Source organism: Myotis brandtii, unplaced genomic scaffold (assembly GCF_000412655.1).
Source record: "Myotis brandtii unplaced genomic scaffold, ASM41265v1 scaffold32, whole genome shotgun sequence".
NCBI classification, from domain to species: Eukaryota; Metazoa; Chordata; class Mammalia; order Chiroptera; family Vespertilionidae; genus Myotis; species Myotis brandtii.
Window position 1 is genome coordinate 9,955,602 of NW_005362269.1, and position 19,466 is coordinate 9,975,067.

The window sequence follows — 19,466 nt, forward strand, 5'->3', positions numbered from 1 at the left end:
TTAATATTTTACTGGATTCCAGACACTTAAGATTTTTGCACATATTATGCCATATAATCCTTCTGATAATGGTGAGATACGTCTGATTGTTACCCTGATTGTACAAGTGAGAAAACTAAGGTCTATACAGTAGTACTTGATTTGCCGTATCTGTACTTGATCCCATCTTCATCTTTCTTTGCTGGGAGGACAGAGGTTGGGAGTGGGAGGTGAAGGAGGAGAAGCATGGGGAAGCCAGAAATGTATGAAATTATATGTGTGATGAGCCATCCATTTGCAGAGTACTTTTGGCAATAAATTATATAATGATTTTTAGACAGAATTAAGCATCTGTAAGAACTCATCTCCCACTATTCACAATGGAGTAAAAGAATTTTTGGGAGTTGCTTACAGTTCGATTTTTTATTTCTTCTCTTTAAAATGAAATCACCTAAATTCTCATCAAACTTGAAGACCCAAGCAAGTTTTATTTTTTCAAGGAAAATTTTCTAAACTCGACTTTAAGTCATATTGCCTATATCTTATTGTTTAGCATTTGGCTACACTTCAATAACTATTATTCTGTAATTGTTTTTGCAAGCTTAGGGCATCTTCCCAATTAATTTAATTACTAGTATGTACTAGTCAAAAACCACTTTAAAAAAAAAAGTCTTCTTATTTCTAACCACAGTGATCAGTACATAATAAGTGGATACAACTGAAGGGTCCAGGTCAAAAATACTTCCCTGGAGTCTATTTATATTTCAAATGCAATTATCAAATATGTTTGAATTTTTTTATTGTTGTGACTATTGCAGGTATTTATAACCATATATAGTATGCTCATGTGTGCTCAAGTTTCACATAATAACAATAAACAAGAAAAAGAATAATACTACATTTGTTGCACAATTACTATGTGTCAGAAACCGTTAATTGCAAGTATTTTATAGGCACTAGCCCATTGAATGTTCATGAAAACCCTACATCACAGACTGTAAACATTAAATGAAGGGAATTAAATACTGTCCTAAGCACAAGATCTTGCCAATGATCAGAGAGGAGTAGCAAAATATACCACTCCAAAGTATAACTGTAGGAATTCAGGACATGCCACCCCCAAATATGCCACTTTGGTATATTGATTACTTTGAGCTGTAGATACTTTAAAAACAGCAAATACAGGGATAGGTTTTCTCTGAACTCCCCTTATCTGCCTAAAGACGCTCTAGAGCAGTGATGGCGAACCTTTTGAGCTCTGCGTGTCAGCATTTTGAAAAACCCTAACTTAACTCTGGTGCCATGTCACATACAGAAATTTTTTGATATTTGCAACCATAGTAAAACAAAGATTTATATTTTTGATATTTATTTTATATATTTAAATGCCATTTAACAAAGAAAAATCAACCAAAAAATGAGTTTGCGTGTCACCTCTGACACGCGTGTCATAGGTTTGCCATCACTGCTCCAGAGCCTCCAAAAGGAATTCAACTCTCATAAATCCCCTCCCTGGAATTTCATCAATCAGAGAAGATTAACTCTTATCACAGGAGAAGAGACTAGAAGTTGACACCACACCTAGACAAAAACTCTGTCACAAACTATTATACTTCCCACCTATCCTCCTAAAGGCCCATTAGTCTTTCCTAAAATCATTTACTCTCTTTCCCTAAGAGGCCTACATTCCTCCTCCCTTTCCCTATTAAGATGTTATTTAATAATAAATTCTAGCCCTAGCTGGTTTGGCTCGGTGGATAGAGTGGTTGGCCTGCAGACTGGAGGGTCCCAGGTTCAATTCTAGTCAAGAGCATGTACCTTGGTTGCAGGCTTGATCCCTGGCCCTGGTCAGGACACATGCAGGAGGCAACCAATTGATGTGTCTCTCTCACATCGATGTTCCTTTCTCTGTCCCTCCTTTCTCTGTCTCTCCCCCTCCTTTCCTCTCTCTCTCTCTCTAAAAGTCAATGGAAAAATACCCTCAGGTGAGGATTAATTTAAAAAAAGTTTTAAATAATAAATTCTTCTAGACAACGGGGAGTTACTAATTTCCCCCTGGATATCTCCTATTAGGAGGTTTACAAAATAATATACTTCTGTTTGTTTGTCTTTGTTGTTCTTTCTTTTATTACAGGGGTCTCAGCTAAGAACTCAGAAGAGTAGAATGAAATTATTTTTTCTCCCTTACAGTCAGCCTTTTAAAACGGTTAGTTACTTTTTAATTTTTATATCACTCACCAAACAACTGGAGTTCAATAGTTTCAATGTCCCATCTTTTAGTACTTAATAAAAATTAATAACCCCTGCATAACTAAGAAGATATTATCAACAGCATAATGAGTTACTATGACCTAGTGTGGCTCATTCCCTTGCCCTTTCCCTCTTCCCAGTTGCACACCCATTTACTCCATTTCCCAATGAGAAAAAACAGCTTGCCTAATTTTGTTGCTATGGCATCAACATTATTCCATAACTAGAATTTTTCAGTGAAAGGCTTTGGGTGACTGAATTATAATGACCAGACATTTCAAAGCATCCACCAAAGCAAACTTAATGAAATGGCCTCCCTGTGGAGAGAAATACAGAAAGAGCGACATTCTCATTGTGTTTTTAAAATAAAGCATATAATTTTCAGAACTCCAGGACACTAGAGAAGGCTGCTCCACTTTGGCTTGGAGGACAGAACAATTAGGCAGTGGACGCACACCGTTGTATCCCGGTGACTGCATGTCAGAGACCTACTTCAGAGTTTGCGAAGGGCGGGCAAGTGGTGCATGTACAACCTGAGGCAAATAACAAAGGACTTGGAGCATCTTTGAAAAAATGCTGCATATTCTAGCCACACTTGAAAGAAAAGAGGTGTTTCTTTAATTTTTGGAATTAACTTACAGTAATTGCCATTATCATTCAATAATGGGGTACAACGTGGGGTACTGTTCTTCAAAGCGCTTCTCCATTTTTCAGGACTTAGCAGTGCCCTTCAGCCAAAATCCCACCTGCTATTTCAGTGTAAACTTAAATGCTAATGGTGCTGAAAAGCAATATTGCCTGTGGACAGTCATCTACCATCTGTGCCTATATTTTATTATCTAGGGAATTGAGATATTTCAATACTGAAATAAAAAATAGTAAAGGAAGGAGGACACATTTTCCATTCCTTTTCAAGCCACATTTTTTCATGAAAGTAAAACAATCAAATTCTTTTCCAGCCCAGATTTTGTTAGGCACCACCCCCACCCACCGCCCCCTTACCGGCTACATTGCATGCCTTAAATATCTTTACCTGATGTCATTTTGGTCTTCACAGCTCTTCCTCCTTCAGCTCTGTAATCTGAGGGCAAAATTTTAGAAGCTCATTGTGATACATATTATAGTATGGAAAAATGCTTGTTTCAACCAGTAGGAAAATCACCTAGGTAATTAAATACCCTTTACCAGTATATTTCTAAATATACAGGCATACCTCTGAGATATTGCAGGTTTGATTCCAGACCATCACAATAAAATGAGTATCACAAAAAAGCAAGTCATGGCAGGTCTCACTTTCAACTTGTAAAAATCAAAACAGCATCTATTAAGTGCAATAAAACGAGGTATGTCTGTAATGATATCAGTCCTTAGGGAGCAGGGAAGAAATCATTTCTTACTTTTTAGATTGTTTTTACATTCATTTTACTTAGTTCTTCCACACTATTCACTAAATTCATAAGTGTGTCAACAATGAAAAATGTTGGGAAACCATTCTTTAACTCAGCAGGACATAAAACAACTAAACCACTCTAACTGAGGTGAAAAAAGCTACCCTTCTGTCATACATGAACTTAATATTTTATTCAACTGTCTACTTGTAACATACCAACAATAATAAAAACAACATCATTAGAAATTTATAGTGGCAATGTAATGGCTAAGCTCTTATCATCCATTATTTTGTTTAACCCTCACAGTAAACTCCCTGTGTTAAGTCCTATTATTTTACCAATGAGGAAAAGGAAGCCCAGTGTGGTGTAAGGTCCTTGCCTAAGATCACATGAGTGCACAGTAGTCAGGACTTCATACTAGGCAGTGTGAAAACCAGAGAGCACATTCATTCATTTTGAAGAAAATTGCCTATGCCATTTCTTTTCTCATATGGGAAAAGGGAATTGGGGTGCGGACCTAATATTTAATTAAGACTGGTGTGCACTAAGCACTGAGGCACTATGTTGCTTTATTCTGGTGCCTCTAATACTTTTGTACAGCACAACAGCAATGAGGTGCTTCTAAAATGTTGATGTTTTAGTGCTTTACAATATCAAGTTATTTAATCTGTATAATAACCCCATGAAGTAGATTTTGTTATTACACCCATTTTTAATTAATTCAGTACAAAGAACTTAAGTAATTTAACCAAGATTATGCAGCTGGTAAATGGCAAGATATCCTCATACATAGTGCCCCGTAGCCGGTGTGAATGCCATTATCAATGAAGTGGATGTCCCTACACTCAGTGGAGACTCTTTTATTAACACCTACACCTTAACAACAACAACAAAAAAAGCTGGGATATTACTGTAACAGGGCATATCTATTTTCTGTCTTCTGGGGCTCTAATTAAGTTTATTGTTGTTGTTTTTTTTCACAAGGTTCACTGGACTAATTCCATTTTCTCACATAATTGCTAAATTATTCTTCTTAGTTCCTTCTAAAGTAGCGTCTCTCATAGATGTCTAAACAAAGAAAAGCTAGCTAAGCAGCTATATATAAGAGGGCCTGTGTGGGCTACATGCTTCTCCCTGAAAGGTTTAACACCAATTTTTCCAATAGAAAGAAAGATTGAGAAATGATTTTGACAAGTTTCAAAATTCACTATTTGTATAAGCTACATGACTTAATATGTTAGGAACAGTTATTGTTTTTGATATTCTGAAATTAGAGATTACAATTATCTAATAGAATATAACAACAAATGTGTTTTTAAAACATTTATTTGTTGTGTGCTTTTAAAACAGATACATATTTCTCTGATTTATATTTTTATAATAAAAATTCTGGTTATCTCTGGGAACTATATTAGTAGTTTCAAAAGGTGCAAATAGTCAAAAAACAAGCCAAAAAGGTAATCTAAGTAGCAAAGATGCTACAGAAACGTGGAATATAAAGTGAAGAGAATTTCCTAGAGCAGTGGTCGGCAAACCGGGGCTCGCAAGCCACATGCGGCTCTTTGGCCCATGCGCAGAAGTCGGTATTTTGTGGAAGAGCCACACTCAAGGGGCCAAAGAGCCGCATGTGCCTCGCAAGCCGAAGTTTGCCGACCACTGTCCTAGAGAAATAAGAACTACAAGGGTAGTTTAATTGGTTTAATTAGGCCAATAGCCACAGTTAAATAAAGCTGTAGCTACTGACCACAGTAAGGCAAGGAGATACATTTCTACAAAGTACCTCTAGGAGTCTTTTCTTTCTTTTCCTTCCTTTCTTCTTTTTTGAAATGTTGACAACAGAGATGAATGAGCAGCTAGTCCTGCCAATCAAAACAGTCATCTCCTCAATTTATTTCCAGAAGATTAAATATAGTTCCAGAAAATTAATCACTTTATACAATCTAAAAATCTACACATTTGCCTAAAATGTTTGATCAGCAAAGTTTCGTGATGAATTTGTGAAAGAGCAAAATAAAGTCCTTTACTGCCGACTATTCTATTTGACTTATTTAAAACAAGCACAAAATCTGATATCGTTGTCACTGTGATCAACTCTATGACCACAGCATTTCTTAGGAGAAACAAATACCTCATCAATAAGAACTGAGACTTTAAGCTCCATGAACAAGCATGGTGTTTCCTTATCCACAGCTGTGTCCCTAGCACTCTTACATGGACTAAGTGTTCTTTGTATCTTATGCTTTTGAAATTAATTTGCCCCTTCCATGCAACAGCTCCCTGAAAAAGGCTGGAGGCCAGAAGTTACTCACCAGCGGACGGACCCTTTGAGCTCACCATTTCTTTCTCTGGTCACTGCAGAGCTCGGTAGGACGGCAGTCCCAGATACCCGCATCTCATTTTGAAATCTCACAAGTACACTCTTGAACTCTAGCCCTTATCATCTATGAAACTCCGTTCTTTTCCTCATGCCTTGTGAACTTGGAACACTTGTTGGAGGAGGTTATTAGGAGGCCATGACTGTGGTTGGCTCTCAGACTGGACCTGGGCAGCCAGAAGCTTCTTCACCCTGCTGTCCTTGGAATGTACAATGCATCCTCCCCCGCTTTCCCACACTGGAGCTGCTTCCAGGACGGAACCTTGAGAGTAAGGTGTCGCTGACACCATTTGGACTGCATATATGATTAAACTCCTTTAATGCCTCTATATCTACTTTTAAGGTTTTGGTGGGCAGGTGTGGAGGTCTACACATCTACTGCCACTCAAGACAAACCTTTGCTTATTAAAACTGCCATCTACCAACCTGGGGTGGTCTGCCTCTTTCTTCAGTCTCCCCTTGCCCTCTGTGTATATGGAGACCAGTTTGCAAACCAAAGCATTCCCACTGCCTGCTCCATCTCTTCATGACTCATCCTAAAGTTCACCCAAATTTCATATCAATCAGAGAGAATGGAATCAATAGGTGATTATTGGGAAAACAGTCAGGTATGGTTGTGGGCAATGTCTTATTATGGGTTTCTGCAAAACAGAAACTATTCAGAAGAAAAGGGAAAAATTAACTTACTTTTTTACTTCTGCAATGCTGTGAAAAGCAAACAGAAAAATTACTTGTCCTGCGTGAAAATCAGTGGAGCCCTCTGCTCCACAATTTTCAGCAGATTTTGGTAATATTGATGCCTCTTACTTTGGTCCTGCCTCTGGAGCAAGCTACTATGCCTGAAATCACTTCTCATCTGTGATGGCCATTCTCTTAGAAAAATTCCATCACATTTGGAGTTTGGAGGAAGCCACTTAAAATATGTAATCCTTTTGCAAGTACAACAGAGTTGTATGTGCCGTATGCATAACTGAATTATGGGATTCTCTCCTTCCCAGTATCAACTGTCAGAGATCAGATGTCAGTGATGTTCTGCAGGAAATGCCCAGTTTTCACCCTGGCACATGCACATTCACTGTAAATAGAATGTCTTCCTGGAATCACGCATTCGTGCATGCAGACTAACCTCCCTATCCCCACAGAGGAATAAAAATAACTTTGTGTTTAGCAACTAGCTAAGAGCATACGGTGCCATGTTTCAAACAGAGTATCTCTCTGGAAAACAATCTCTGTGGATTGTAAATAATGGCATCAACCAATCACCACTAAGAAAAGGTAACACAGAGATTGAGACTTTTTTTTCCCTGAGTGACCAAGAGAAAGGCTTGCCTATCTTTGTGATAATTAAAAACAAACTGCAGGCTCCCAGTCTGTCCTCTGTCCTTATAAAGAGTTATCCTTTTGTTGTCTCTCAGTATCCCATTTGGTGCATCTCAACATGGCCTTTTTATGTCTTAGTTTATTAAAATAAATGCTGTACATTCTTGGTGTGCCCCGAAATAAACGATGGCTCATACTGTGCGTAGGTTCTTGCTCATGACAGTCCAGACTGCTAACAGATTGCTAATATGTTAACAGCTCTATTATAAGACTCTCAAAGATGCAATTTTTTTATGCCATTTGTGAAGTTGAATTCTCCACGTTAAATAAGTATTGTACAGAAATATTGAGATAGATACCGATGAGTCCATACACTTTCTACATGCAAATGTCTACAGAAGGTGTAACAGACCCAGATGGCTGGGTCTTTGTAATGTAACATTGTTCAAAGGGTGCTGCTTACCCAGGTGTGCCCCCTCTGGGAGCCAGAACATTGATCTGAAATAGTCAGATAGGATCTCTGCCTCCTGGTCCAGATCTAAATATAATAAAATTAAAGGTACTCTAAATGCAGAAGTTTCTGGGAATGATGGGAGTTTTTTTTAAATTAAGATATGCTGGACTTCAATAATAAATTATATTTTTTTACAGTTCCTCTTTCCAAAGATACTGGTGAAAACCTTTAGACAGATATGATTCAGAGTGTCTCTAGTCCTGGTGTGATGCAGATTTTTAAAGATAAATGTTATTTATGTGTTATTTTATGAGTATATGTTATTTTATGAACCTGTGCTGTTTGTCCCAGAGTTGGTACCGATACTGTCAGCGGGGAGTCTGGCTTTAGCATGGTTGGTGCCTAGGAGCATGGATACATGTCTGATACATAGAGTGTGCTCCATAAATGCATCCCAGTAAAGTTTTGTGGGATGATGGGTCCAAACTTTTTCAAAATAATTTGTTCTGTTTACTAAAGTTGCTCTTTATTGGCAGGAAAGTATTCTGTGGATGACTGTCATGGTCCCTCAGTCTTTAGGTCACAATGTCAATGAGGTTCAGCCATTGATTTAGATTGACACAGAGAACAGACCCACAATTCCCCTTAAGTACATACTTTCTAGATACTATGGCAAATATATTATACTAGAGGCCCGGTGCACGGATTCATGCACTGGTGGGGTCCCTCAGCCTGGCCTGTGGGGATTTCCCCGAAACCGGCTCTCCAATATCCCCCGAGGGGACAAAGATTGTGAGAGGGCAGTTCTCAGGTGAGGCACCCCAGAATCAGGCTCCCTCCTCTCTGGTTCTGGGTGCATCACCCGAGAACTGCAGCCGCCAAGTCACCACAGCCTGGCAGCTCCTGCATTGAGCATCTGCCCCCTGGTCGTCAGTGCACATCATAGCTACCTGTCAGAGCATCTGTCCTCAGGTGGTCATTGCACGTCATAGCTACCGGTCAGACAGTCAAACAGTTTGTAGTCACTTGGACTTATATATATATAGATGCACAAAATTCCTATAAGAAGAATATAAATATTCTAATATTATTCTGCATATTTAGCATTCTTTTTGCAAAAAAAAAGTGAGAACTATTTGTTCATGAAATTGTAAGGAAGTGATTTTGCTTCAAGAATAGCAGGATTCAGATGCCTAAACAATATTGCATGAATTCCCTCATTCTCCATAGTTGTTTTGTTTTCCACTATGCCCATTTTACCAGAAGCAAATTCTTAAAAAAAATTTAACCACCCTTCCAGATTTGTCATTCCAGTAGATTTTCTAATAATCCAACTAAGATTTAGCACTGTTTCTTGCTCCTTGATGCTCTCTTTGCCATACGTAGGTCATGTGCCTCCCTCAGAGCCCACACAGCAGGGAGCATGAGCATGAGTCTAAGGGAGGTGGTTCCCAAAAGAAACCCAAGAAGCTGTTGCTGGAAGAGAGCCGAATGGATGTTACACTGACTGAAACAATATGTGTCCACTATACCCTCACATTACATATATTTACACTGACACTTTGGTAATTTGTCAAGTAGAAATAAAAGTCACACAAGCCTATTGATTCCAAAGTCACTCCACCAATGTACCATACCACCTATCTATCATTAGCAAGTTGACTAGCTCTGATATCAAACTTACAGGGATTGTTTATTCTCACCCATTTCCTAGAACTCACACTACTGTAATTCAACAAATGGAAATGGATATGTGTTCTTCACAAATTTTAATCTTAAAAAGTATTTTTTTAATAAAATTCAGATTTTGTATGAATATCAAGTACTTCAGAATATTCCATTAAGAGCCTGACATTCCTTAAGGGCATTTTATAAAGGGCTCAAACTCTCAGAAAACGTGAACTATTAGTCAAACATATTATAATCTTTTGTGGTAGCTTGAAGGATTTCTTTTATTATTTCAAATATAAATAATGAATTCCAAATCGATTTTCTATGAGCATAGCTCTGAAATATGACAAAGAGCTAAGGCAGAAAAAAAGTAGAGGGTGATTCAAAGACCTTCCCCTGAGAAGTTCTTTTAAAAATCTCTGCTATTTCTCACTCTTTTTGACCACTGACAATCACATTTAAAACAGGCTTTCTGAGATTGGAAAAGAGGTCCAGATTCACAGAACGGGATATGAGTGTCTACTCACCTAGGCCTGACTGGAGGCTGACATCCAAGTCCTATATGTCTTGTGCTCTAAGTCAGCTAACTAGCCTCTCATTATGACTTCTAATAAAAAAAATTCTCATTATACAACGGCATGCTTGGCAGAGCTCACACTGCTTTACATAAAACATCTTCAAAGTGAGGATGAAAACATCCATTGCCTCACACAGAAGTCATGTTGATTATGACATTATCATTTCCAAGTTGAGAAAACATAGAGTAAGTGGCTGTGGAAGGTTACACATTTCCTCTGTCTGAAGGAGGGTGACAGTTTGTTTTGCAAAATTTGGAGCATTGGAAACAGCATTATCTAAGGAGTCACAGATCAACAATCACTGCACCCTCTGGCTATAGTGTACAATTTATTAGAAATGCATATACCCTCATAAATCATGTGTCATTGTTGTTTTGCTCCTGCGGGAGTCATTAATTAATCTTCACAAGGATGCTTAAATTGTTAGATTTCTTTAGTTTTCATTTAGGTGTTTTTTTAAGGTCTATTAATTTTTTAATGAGCAATAGATTTCAATAGACATTTCTCCAAAGAAAGAACACAAATGGCCAATAAACACACAAAAAGATGCCCAATGAACATCAGTAGACATTAGGGAAATACAAACCAAAACCACACTGAGATCAGACCTTACAATCATCAGGATGGCTATAATCCACAAGTGGGACAATAACAAGAGAGAGACTGAATCCCATCATGCATTGCTGGTGGAAACATGTGCAGGTGCTATGAAAAAGTTTGCTACTTCATCATAAAGTTAAACATAGAGTTGCCATATGATCCAACAATTCAACTCCAAGGTATTACTTGAACAGTGTTAAATTAGTTTCAGGGGAGGAGTGACTGCGAGAATGTACTGGAGCATTAATTTATTCACCTCTGATAGGGTACAAGCTCTTGAGAGCTGGTTTGGTTACACAATGATCAATTAGGGAGATGGTACCCATTATTTTATAAGTGAGCTCTAAATAAATGGGAAGTTCTCTGAGGTGGTAGTGGCTCATACTGTAACTTAAGCAAAAAGAGGCAAGTTAAACATTTGGGTAAAATCTAACTGAAAATCAACTTAAATTTTTTAAAGAGTTCAATAGCAGCCTCATCATAGATAACTAAAAAAAAAATCTCTTGGTATTAAAAACTAAACAAATAATAACTTTATTACCCAAAAAATAATAAATAAATTGAGAGCCTATAGAAGTCAAATAACAAAGGCCAGTGGACCTAAAAATCTATCTAGTCACAGTCATTGGGCCAGATGCTGGCATTAGTTCTCAAAACCTTGCCTTCTTCATGTGCTTGTTAAACAATGACCTTTGAGGATGCAAGTTTTTTTTGAAAGGGTTTACTGAGCCAAATGTTAGCCAGAATAAGCACTGGGTCCTGGGACATGCAATCCAAACCACCAGCAGCAGGACTAGATGAAGACAAACATGTCCACCATCCTGAGGCTCTTTTATCCAATAAGTTTGGGGAAGAAAGACTTAAATTGATTTGAAAGAATTTACACTGACTATAGATAAGGGGATTGAGATGTAAATCAGATAAATTCTGGGATAGGTGCATGGGAGGGCGGGGAAGGAGAAGTATTTGCTGCTTTTGGATTGGTTGTGGGCAACAGCCAAGATGTAGTGGCATGTGGTGGTCATCTATTCTCTCTAGGTAAGGGCTGAAAGGGCAGCCTGGAAGTTGATTCAAAACTTTCACATACATTCAGGAATATGAATAGTCATTCATTGGTTTTGGCCCTCGGTTCTGCAACCTGATTAACCTCCTTTCTCTCTCTCCCATTCTCTGGCGTGCTGTATGTAATTAATTAGGACATCTCAGAATTTTTCTCTTGCCATGCAGCAGAACCTGCCCTAGTGCTGCATCTCCTACAGTGATCCAGTGATAGGGCTTCAAGAGTTTTCATTTTGTTTTACATAAAAGTTTATGTATGTATGTATGTATGTATGTATTTATAATCCTCACCTGAGGGTATTTTTCCATTGATTTTTAGAGAAAGTAGAAGAGAGAGGAAAAGACGGAGAGAAATATCAATGTGAGAGAAACACATCGACTGGTTGCTTCCTGCAAGAGCCTTGACCACGACCCAGGCCCAGGAGGAGCCTGCAACTGAGGTATGTGCCCTTGACAGGAATCAAACTCTGGACTCTTTGGTCCACAGGCCAACACTATCCACTGAGCCGAAATGGTTAGGGCAAAAGTATACTAATATACTTAAAGGCGCTTTTCCTAAATCTCAGGAAACATTGATGTTGTGGTATCTGATACCTGAAGTAGCGTAACTTCTATTTTTCAGTAATTTAACATATGAGCAAATATATGTTAAGGAAAAATAAAGATACCTACCTGACTCAACTAAACTCTGGTTTTTTTGCAAATTACTTTATGTGCTTTCATTGATTTTTCCCATGACACAAATTAGAATGTCATCAACAGCAAGGCTACCATGGGAATTAAGAAATGGATTAATATAAAGAGTGAACTTTTATGATTAGAATCCCAGCTGACACTAATTCTTTGATATACACATTATAATCTATATAGACTCTATACTCTATATCAACCATTTACACTTTATAATCTATATCGACTCTATACTCATGTCAACCATTTTTCTTTTCTAAACTTTCACACTAGCATGGTTGTGAAAGTTCACACTGGCAAACTTTGAACATCTATTTTCTGATGCTTTATAGTCTTCCAAAAATACTAAGATGTTTCAACTTTCTTAGTATATGAAGGACACAGGTATGAGGTGATATCTCATTATTTTAATTTGCATTTTGCTAATGACTAGTGATGTTGACCATCTTTTCATGGACCTGTTGGTCTTGTGTATATCTTTGTTCAAGAAATGTCTATTTGTGCCCCTGGTCCATTTTTTAATTAGGGAATTTGTTTTTTGTTGTTGTTTTTGTACAGTTTTTTGTTATTGTTGTTGTTTTTTGCTATTAAGCTGTGTAAGTACTTTATATATTTTAGATATTAACTCTTTATCAGATAAAAAAATTTATAAATATATTCTCACATTCTGTATGTTGCTTTTTCATTTTGTTGATGGTTTCCTCTGCTGTACAGAAGTTTTTTACTTTGATGTAGTCCCACTTGTTTATTTCTGCTTTTGTTGCCTTTGCTTTTTGGTGTCAAATTCAAAAAAATTATTACCATGATGTCAAGGAGCCCCTGCCCTCAAGCCCTGTCCAATAATAGTGATGCAAGTGTTAGTTCTTCCCTGAATAACAGGGTCTCTATTCCCAGATTCTCTTTATTTTTTTCTGTGATATCAATTTATTTTTTTATTTTTCAGTTACAGTTTGCATTCAATATTATTCTGTATTCCTATTCTCTTTACTCCCCAAATTCTGAATCACAATTTGCTATCCACCATCTTAATTATAATCATTATAATAATTAACATGTGCTGAGTTCTCATTATGTACCAAGTACTCTGCTAAGAACCCTATATGAATTATCTCATTACATTTCACAAAAGTTCTGCAATGTTCATCTAAACAACTACTTTTTATACACATGAAGAAACTGACACCAATATACAGGTAAGCCACTGGCCAGGATGAAAGAATTGAGGATCCCATATGTTACTTGTCCAAGTTCAAGGTGAAGACCCTGACCAAGACCACTCAGTAAGCTGTCGATTCAAGATTCAATTCACATTTGACTATGAACTTAATAAATACTGTCACTTAATAAATACTCTTTTTTTAACTCTCCAGATCCCCACATTTCCTTCAACAATTGACACATTTCCTTATCATTTTCAAAGCCTGACTTTGGCCATTTGTCCAAATATCCCCATAAGAAACAGGAACGTGAATCTTCTTGATAGAGTGGTCTTTGAGGCAGAGTTCTTTTTTTCAATCACCCTATGTTAGCATGGCTTGTCAAAGCATCTCTCATTATTTCAAACTTACCAACACTATTATACCTCTACAAACTCCACATAAAATTTGGGTTTAAGATGTTCCTTAGTATATCTCAAGCTATGCGTGAAATTAAGGAAAATTAGATGATTTATGTATATGAATTAGAAATGAAATCCTGAATGCAATACAGCAGCACTTTTTATCTTCTTAAATATATTTATTAACTCCCAATCTAGGTGCTGCCTCATAAACCTCTTCATTTTGATCACATTACTATCTCAGCTTCTGTTCTAGTTAGGTTATCAGATCAATAAAATACAAAAAAAAATGCTGATGAAACTATTTGAAATGGCAGATCAAATAAGTAGGAAGACTTAAAGGAGATTATGTAGGCTCTAGGCAATCATTTGAGGAGCTAAATCTCCAATGGCTTTAGAAAGTTGCAAAATATCACTTGACATTCTGGAATATCAATTGAAGGACATAACAATATCTGTAGAACAACCAAGAAAAGATAATGCTAAAAATAAAATATCTATTATGTGAAAGCATAAAGATTGAGATAAAAATTTTCCCAGCAAGGAATTTTTAAATTAAATATATTCAGGAGACATTGGTTAATAAGATTATATAGGTTTCAAATGTACATTTCTAAAATACATGATCTGTATCTTGCATTATACGCTCACCACCCAAAGTCAAATAATCTTCCATCATCATATATTTGCCCCCCCCCTTTATTACCCCTCCACTCCCTTCCCCCTAGTAACCACCATACTATTGTCTGCATCTATGAGTTTTAGTTTTATATCCCACAAACAAGGAATTTTTTAAAACTCAGTTTACTGTGTATGATTTTGAGATAGAAATGACACTTCAAATAACAGTACATTTACTCTGAAGTTAATACAAGTCCTAGGATGAAAAAAAAAAAACTAGAAAGCTAATAAATGGGAACATTTTTCTATTATATCTAAAATTTAAAAAAAAGAAGTCAAATATAATGCAAGTCTCTCAACTTGGTTCATTAAGACCAAAGCTACCTGTAGTGTGCTGTTGAATTTAATCTGAGAAGCCCCAGAAATATTAAATGCTTTAGATTTCAACCAAGAAAAGTTTTCCCAGTAAACCTTATGTTACTCAGGACATTTTTATTGCAACAAAAGAAACTCAACTCAAGCTTACTTTATGTAAAATATTAACTTGTTGGCTCATGTAACTGAAAGTACTATAGCTTGGGATATAATGTGCCCAGAGGTTCAAACCATGTCTATGTGTGCTGGTAGTTTCTCATCTTTATTTAATCTCTGTATTCTTCCCTATTGGATTTCCTCTCTGTTAAGCCTTTGCCATGTCACCCTTAAAACGTTCCAACTCCAATTCCATTTGACAGAGCGATGCCTTCTTCCCAAGAATTTAGGCAAAGGTTCTGGAATTAAGGTCACTATCCCTGATTGGGTAATAAGTCCATTTCTAAACCAGTCACTTTGGCAAAGGAGATATAATTAGCAGAACACTAGGAAGGCTTGTTGTCAGAGGGATTTAGTTCTTTGTCAAATCAGCTGGCTAACGGGAAGTTGGATCCCATGAAAAGGAGGATACAACACTTGCTCAAAGAAACAGGAATGGGAACTGGAAGAGGCCAAAGCTACAAATGTTTCCTATTCCTATCTCTTGTGTTCTTTCTCTGAATAAAACAGACACTGATGTCTTTGTTTCTGTTCCTTCTGTATTTATACTTCACTGTAGCCTGCACAACTAAGAGTAGTTTGTTGGATCATCAAGTTTTAATTCTCTGAGTCTTTGCACACGCCTCTTCTCCCTGCCAAGAACACTTGTCCCTCCCTTATTCACTGGGAATGTTCTTCGCTCTAATTGCCTGAACAATTCCATTCATTTTCTGTTTAAACATCAGTTCCTTGCCTTGGAGTAAAGGCCCAGAGACTTTGATTTGCCCATTACCCTGTTAGACATAAACCAAATGAAAACCTTTGCCCAATGCACATGACCAACCACTTGCATTGCTGGAGACTAGAAGCCTGATCTCATGATTGTGCTGTACTTCAGCACAATCAATACCGAATGAGAACAAAATGTACTGAGAATGGAGATGGGCAGAGAGGAACACAATCTGACAAGAGTGAGTAATTATACCTGTAGAGTAATAAATAGAAAAGTTTGTTGTTGACTAAAAAGTTAGAAAGGCAGTAATTCCACATGTGGTTTTATGTATATTACACTGTTCTACAGCTATGTTGAGCCAAGTATGAGCTGACATTTGAAAATTTAAAAGAAAACACCCAATAACAATAAAACTATGAGATCAAAAGTGTCTACATAACTTAAAAACAACAACAAAATTAAATTCAAACATTTTGATGGCTACCGCTAAAGTACTTTCTCCTCTCCTTTAATAAATAATTTTTTAAAGAGGGGAAAAAGCAGTTTCAGGCTCTTTTCCTATGAGTTTCTAAGCCATCACTCTTGGTTATGTTCTGAAATTACTAATTAGCATAATGTTCAGTGAAGAAAATGATTGAAAGACACTTTGTGTTTTAGCTTTGGTTGTTTTTTGGGCAAAATTCTTTGAATAAAATAAAGTGAATCCTGCTCTTGCACTCTTCACTTGAAAAGGCTATTACCCAGAGAGAAAAGATGCAATTATAAAGCCTCATCGTCTAGAAATATTTTTAAAGGTAAGCTTTGAGTGTCTTCACTATCTTACACAGTGAGAGAATATTTTCAGCCACTTGCTTCTAAATTTTTTTCCAATGTGATGATATAACAATGCCATTAACTGCATTTCTATCATGTGAATAAAGGCTAAGTAGTTGCCACATTCCTAATTCCAGGATGGGCGACGTTGATTCCAGCATGATTCAGCTGCTTTTCACGTACATGAAGTGGGAGTGATTCATAGCACCTAAGCTGCAGCAGCGTGACTCCTCTTGAAAAGAAATGCTAATAAAAATCCAGAGCTAGGCCTCCAGGTCCCTTTCAAATAAAAGGGATGAGGCTACCTATTCATGAGTACCAAACTCTCTTTTTGCCTTTGACTATAAGAGAACAGCTTTCATAACTAATAAAATGTACTTTTATTAGCAAATAAGAAATTACACTTGCATCGTGTATATGTGTGAATGACTGGATAATATGCCAATCTCATATATAGATATATGGCACACATAGAATGATCTATACATAAATCATGTATATGTATCCTGTAGTCCAGTATATGTATGTATTTAATGAATTTGAATTGTCATTCAACAGGTGGGTATTGAACACCTACTATGTACTAGCAGCCATTGTTCTCGGCCCTAGGAGTGCAGTGATGAACAGAGCTTAAAGAGTTCTTATCCTTATGGAGTTTATGTTAAAGCAGAGGGAGATATAAATAAGTAAAATTTAATAAATTTGATAAGGGGTTGAGCATGATAATATGTTAACTAGGAAGGGGGAGTCACTTTAGATATTTGGATATACTGAATGTTTCAGTGGAAATTTAGCACATTTAAAAACAGACAGAAGTCTAATAACTTCATTTTTAATGATCCTCTAAGTAGATTAGGGTTGTCCTATGTTTAAGCATTTAGTGGTGATTGTTGGAGGTGGGGGAGGTGGAAGAGGGTATAGGTGATGGAAACATAATAAAATAATTTTTTAATATTTATATTTTAAATATATATTTTTAAATTAACTGTTTTATTTTTTAAATGAGTTAATTGCTAAGTTCAGATTTTTCCCAAACTGCAGAATATGAAAATGAAACTATTAATATGTTTTTAAAAGTCATTCCCAAGTGTGACCCTTATATGAATCATTTGAGAACCTTTTGCAAAATATGGATTCTGGTTGCTCATCTTCAGAGCTACATAATTAAATTTTTGTGGATGAGACCAGTGAATATAAGTATTTAAAAGCTCCCAAGGTAATTTTGATAGCTATCCAGGTTTAAGATCTGTTCGGTGTGGGCATATCAAGAAAATATTCAGAACAGTGCATTCCATACTCAGGTAAGCAAACTTGTCCATTTGGGTACAAATTCAGCTAATGGTCCCCAGTCCAGGGATTTGATTCACTAGGTTTAGAGAGCTATTTGTCCAGCTTTTATCAAACTCCCTGGAGACTGCCAATGTGAAAATACATTTTTGAAAATAATTGTTTTGAAGAAAATATTTTGAACAGAATAGTTGCCTACAGGTACAACTATGGTAATTCAACAAACCAGGAGCAGAATACCAGGAAATTTTCAAATAACATTTCCTATGAAACAGTGTTATAGAATATGTCAACAACAAATGTACTTTCATAAGAAAATGCTGTTTTTTTTAAAACCAGGAAGAAATGTTTATGATATCTGATAGAAAAGTATATTTGGCTAGCTGGTTTTCATGAGCAATCTACCAGTTAGTGCATTTAAATGATAATAAAAGATTCTATTTACGCATTAAAGAGATTTCAGAATTGTTCTGACAGTATTCTTTATAATTATTGAGCATGAACACCATAATGATGAATTTGACATTCATTCAGACATGAAACTTGGTCTGCTTTGAGTTATTTTCTCATGTTTGTTGTCCTATTACTTGGGAAAATAATTTCTGATCTCTACCATTTTTCTAGCCATCCCTGAGCCCTATTGAATTTTTATTCCTCTCAATGAATGACTCATGCCTATTAGAATATCCTGAGCTAGAAACTGTGGGAGAAGGAAGGGGTTTGGGTGAGAGGCATCAATGTTGGACCAGGTATAAGAAATGATGAATGAAAATGTGCAGATGATCAGGAAAGATGTGGCTTCCTCACAGTACTCAATCAGATCTGATGTCTGCATGGGAATATATATATCACAATGACTTAATGTGAATATGAGACCTTTGCCATACCTTAGGCTTTGTAATGGACAGGTGAGTGAAGGAGGTTCTATGAAAAGAAAGAAAAGAGACAGAGAGAATGCAGGATAGCCTAAATTCACTGAAAAGCAAGTACATTGTAAGCCTACTAGAGGCCTGATGCACAAAAATTCATGCAAGAGTAGGCCTTCCTTCCCTGGGCTGCTGGCACCGGCTTCCCTCCAGCACCCGGGATTCCTTCCTCCAGCTGCCAGCAGGCACTCCACTCGGGACTTGGGCTGCTTCCCTCTTCCGGCCATCGGCAGGCACCCAGGACCCAGGCTGGCTTCCCCTGGGCTGACCACAGGTACCTGGGACCCAGGCTGGCTTCCCTCCAGCCCTAGCTTCATCAGGAAGGACATCTGGAATGATGTCAGGAAGATGTCTGGTCTAATTAGCATATTACCCTTTTATTATCATAGACTAGAGGCCTGGTGCACAAAAATGTGTGCACTCGGGGGGGGGGGGGGGCACTTAGCCTGGCCTGTGCCCTCTCGCAGTCTGGGACCCCTCAGGGGATGACCACCTGCTGGCTTAGGCCCGCTCCCCGGGGATTGGGCAATCAGACATCCCTCTAGCAGCCCAGGAGCCGTCAGGGGATGTCCACTTGCCAGCGGGGAGCAGGCCTAAGCTGCAGTCAGACATCCTTAGCGCTGCTGAGGAGGAGGGAGAGGCTCCCACCACC

At 37.4% G+C, this 19,466-nt stretch overlaps 1 long non-coding RNA gene across 1 annotated transcript in view; it reads right to left on the reverse strand.

Annotated features, from left to right (window-relative positions):
• LOC106726808 overlaps nucleotides 1–19,466 on the reverse strand; it is an 81,279-nt gene that overhangs the window by 1,119 nt on the left and 60,694 nt on the right. The window contains exon 3 of the long non-coding RNA XR_001362912.1: nucleotides 3,263–3,310. This is a non-coding gene — a long non-coding RNA (uncharacterized LOC106726808). The remainder of the gene's footprint in view (nucleotides 1–3,262; nucleotides 3,311–19,466) is intronic.